Source organism: Salmo salar, unplaced genomic scaffold, assembly GCF_965601325.2.
Source record: "Salmo salar unplaced genomic scaffold, fSalSal1 ptg000691l, whole genome shotgun sequence".
In the NCBI taxonomy this organism is placed as follows: domain Eukaryota; kingdom Metazoa; phylum Chordata; class Actinopteri; order Salmoniformes; family Salmonidae; genus Salmo; species Salmo salar.
The window spans coordinates 1,724,522-1,729,179 of record NW_027675466.1 but is presented as its reverse complement, the minus strand read 5'-3'; the positions used below and the strand labels follow the sequence as shown (position 1 = coordinate 1,729,179).

Below are 4,658 nucleotides of genomic sequence, written 5' to 3'. Positions count from 1 at the left end.
TCCGAAAAGTATCAGTAAAGTTCGTAGAAACATGTCAAACGATGTTTATAATCAATCTTCAGGTTGTTTTTAGCCTAAATAATATATAACATTTCAACCGGACAATAACGTCGTCAATATAAAAGGTAAACAAGAAAGGTGCGCTCTCGGTCTCGCGCATGAAAAATCTCTGAGATACTGAATGGTCCACTCATTCAGAGTGGTCTTACACTCTCATTTTTCAGGATGCAAGCCTGAAACTATTTCTAAAGACTGTTGACATCTAGTGGAAGCCATAGGAAGTGCAATTTGAGACCTAAGTCAATGGAATCTGTATAGGCAGTCAATGGAAAACTACAACAACAACAAATCCCACTTCCTGGATGTATTTTTCTCAGGTTTTCGCCGTCATATCAGTTCTGTTATACTCACAGACATTATTTTAACCGTTTTGGAAACTTTAGAGTGTTTTCTATCCAAATCTACCAAGTTTACTTTGGCACGCTTTTCATCCGGAGGTGAAAATAGTGCCCCCTACCCTAGTGAGGTTAACACCCCGGCCGTCCTACAATTCAAGCTAGATGCCCTCAATCTCACACAAATTATCAAGGAACCCACCAGGTACAACCCCTAAATCTGTAAACATGGGTACCCGCATAGATATTATCCTGACCAACTTGCCCTCCAAATACACCTCTGCTGTTTTCAATCAGGATCTCAGAGATTACTGCCTCATCGCTTGCATCCGTTATGGGTTTGCGGTCAAACGGCCACCCCTCATCACTGTCAAATGCTCCCTAGAACACTTCTGCGAGCAGGCCTTTCTAATCGACCTGGTATACATATTCGTCGCCAAACCCACTGGCTCCAGGTCATCTATAAGTCTTTGCTAGGCCGACTTCACTCAGCTCACTGGTCACCATAGCAACACCCACCCATAGCACGCGCTCCAGGAGGTATATCTCACTGGTCATCCCCAAAGCCAACACCTACTTTGGCCGCATTTCCTTCCAGTTCTCTGCTGCCAATGACTGGAACGAATTGCAAAAATCGCTGAAGTTGGAGACATATATCTCCCTCACTAACTTTAAGCATCAGCTATCTGATCAGCTTACCGATCGCTGCAGCTGTACACAGCCCATCTGTAAATAGCCCATCCAACTGCCTACCTCATCCCCATGTTTTTATTTACTTTTTTTGCTCTTTTGCACACCAGTATTTCTACTTGCACATCATCATCTGCACATCTATCTCTCCAGTGTTAATTTGTTAAATTGTAATTACTTCACTACTATGGTCTATTTATTGCCTTGCCTCCGTACTCCATTTGCACACATTGTATGTAGATTTTTCTATTGTGTTATTGACTGTACGTTTGTTTATCCAACGTGTAACTCTGTTGTTTGTGTCGCACTGCTTTGCCTTATTTTCACCAGGTCACAGTTATAAATGAGAACTTGTTCTCTACTGGCCTTCCTGGTTAAACAAAGGAGAAATAAAAAATAAAATCTTAACTTTTATTGACAACACCCAAATGGATACTTTTATTAACGTGGTTCTTCTATAATTACACATAATTCATAATACTGTAGCAAACATTATATTAAACAGGACATTCAAACAAGCCTTACAATTTTAATCCAAGGTAGTGTGAAATGAACTCATAAGCAACCTGGAAATGGAGGTTACTCCCCTGAGTTTCCCCCATTCAGAATACATTGTGAAAAACTAAAATCTTTGCTCACCATTTTTGCTCCAGGCAGATATAGTACATCCATAACAAGTGGTTTCCTCATTAGCTGGAGGAGTTTCTATAACCAAATTGCATGTGCATCGCACTCGTGCCGCAATTTTAGCAAACACAGAAAGGGGCCTATATTGGAGACCAAAAGTCGTCTGGCACACTGTTTAGAGTTTCAACAACATGAATAACGTATTTCTAGCCTACAATCATCTATGTTACTACTCATGTGAAAACAAGACAAAATATGACTATTCTTGCTCATTTTAAGACAATTGTCAAATAATTTTTACATTCATTACAGACGTCAATTGTTGTCCAACATCATGGCTCCGCTGTTGGCATCACCTTTTACAGTGGATTACCACTGTTGTGGGCCTTTAACCATCTGTCTGACTTTGTTGTTCACACAGGAGAGAGACGGGACTATCGTGGATCCTCTGGGGAGCCTCAACAACCTCGTGATGCTGAAGAGGCAGAGAAGAGTCTCTCCAGATCAGAACACCTCAAGAAACACCAGCAGAGACCCACAGGGAAGAGAACTCACTGCTGCTCTGACTGTGGGAAGAGATTCACCTCATCAGGCATTAAAATTCATCAGAGAATCCACACAGGAGAGAAACCTTATAGCTGTAGTCAATGTGGGAAGAGGTTTACTCAGTCAACCAGCCTGATATCACACCAGAGAATACACACAGGAGAGAAATCTTATAGCTGTGATCAATGTGGGAAGAGTTTTAGTCAGTCTCGCTATCTGACAGTGCACCAATGAACACACACAGGAGAGAAACCTTATAGCTGTGATCAATGTGGGAAGAGTTTTACTACATCTGGCTCTATGACTTTACACCAGAGAATACACACAGGAGAGAAACCTTCTGGCTGTGGTCACTGTGGGAAGAGTTTTAGTCAATCTAGCGCTCTGACTTTACACCAGAGAACACACACAGGAGAGAAACCTTATAGCTGTGATCAACGTGGGAAGAGTTTTACTACATCTGTCTCTCTGACTTTACACCAGAGAATACACACAGGAGAGAAACCTTACAGCTGTGGTCAATGTGGAAAAGGTTTTTGTCAATCTGGAGATCTGACAGTGCACCAGAGAATACACTCAGGAGAGAACCCTTATAGCTGTGGTCACTGTGGGAAGAGTTTTAGTCAATCTAGCGCTCTGACTTTACACCAGAGAACACACACAGGAGAGAAACCTTATAGCTGTGATCAATGTGGGAAGAGTTTTACTACATCTGTCTCTCTGACTTTACACCAGAGAATACACACAGGAGAGAAACCTTACAGCTGTGGTCAATGTGGAAAAGGTTTTTGTCAATCTGGAGATCTGACAGTGCACCAGAGAATACACACAGGAGAGAAATCTTATAGCTGTGGTCACTGTGGGAAGAGTTTTTGTCAATCTAGATATCTGACAGTGCACCAGAGAACACACACAGGAGAGAAACCTTATAGCTGTAATCAATGTGGGAAAAGTTTTACTCAGCTATGCAACCTGATATCACACCAAAGAACACACACAGGAGAGAAACCTTATAGCTGTAATCAATGTGGGAAAAGTTTTACTCGGTCAAGCAGCCTGATATACCACAGGGGAACACACACAGGAGAGAAATCTTATAGCTGTGATCAATGTGGGAAGAGTTTTACTCAGCAAAGCCGCCTAACATACCACCAGAGAACACAAACAGGAGAGAAACCTTATATCTGTGCTCAATATGGGAAGAGGTTTGGTCGATCTGGGCAGAGGACTGTACACCAGAGAACACACACAGAAGAGAAACCTCATAGCTGTGCCCAGAGATAATCTGATAAAAGATCTCTGATCAAATATCAGAGAATACATACATGAAGGAGTTGTTTCATGATATAAATGAAATTAAATCTCACAATGTAGAATGTTTTAACATTGTAGTCGGAGATTTTTAATGATGTCACATTGTAGAACCCTAAACGTTTGTCCCCTGTTCTATTGATTTCAACATGATATGGATATTAGCCTCAGGGGGAAAATCCAGGCTCTGAAATGGAAGAGTTACTATTTATGTGATTTAATAAAAAGTGACTAACACAAATAGAGTTGTGTAACACTTACCATGTTGGTGACCCACTTCAATCACAATGCAACACTTCAAAATGTAGCTAGCTGTTTTCTACAAATTGTCCTCTAACCAGTGATGTACACATTATTCCCAGATTCCATGTGGTTTTTGAGCTGTTAGTTTTAACAGGACGTGCAACCTCATCTCCCTCCTCTCGGCACAATTGATTTCAACATGATATCGATGAGTTATGACAAATAAGTTTTGCGTTCCTTTGTTAAGCGACCCCTACATTTAAATACATCACTCCAAGATGTAGCTGACTGTCTTCTGCAGGTTGTCCTCTAACCAGTGAGGTAAAATATATCTCCCATTTCCATGTGTTTTTTTAGTTATGCTAGTTTCAACAGCACGTACAACCTGATTTCCCCCTAATCGATATCATTGATTTATTGCTACTTGTCAAAACAACAGTGTTTTTGGTTGTTGTGTCCATGATGAGGACAATTTGGTTTGTAACTGTCTCAAGGGTGGGCAGTCAAAAAGTTTTGTGTTTAGCGTTTAGCCAGTGAGTTGCCATGGATCTTTTTTTGACTGCACGTTTTTCCGTATTGGAGATGAGTTTTGTTCGGGCTCGTTCCAAGGAGACGAGAGTTCTAGAAGCTAGTGGGGAAAAAATACGTTTTTTTCTTGTTTTTAATTGTTGACAGCCAGTAGACACCATGTTTATATTGGTGAAGGTGAAGCATTGTAGTTGATTATAATGTGAAATGGAAGTTGTTTTCTGTTGGTGGTAAGCATTCTCTTAAGGTGTTACAGTCTTTGGTTTTTCCATTTATATTTTGAGGTTTGGATTTTTGCACGTCTAGCTCGTTAGCACG

General features: G+C 40.9%; 1 pseudogene; it reads left to right on the top strand.

Annotated features, from left to right (window-relative positions):
- Nucleotides 1–729: 729 nt before the first annotated feature.
- Nucleotides 730–3,673, top strand: LOC145877148 (uncharacterized; annotated as a pseudogene).
- The last annotated feature ends 985 nt before the right edge of the window (nt 3,674–4,658 follow it).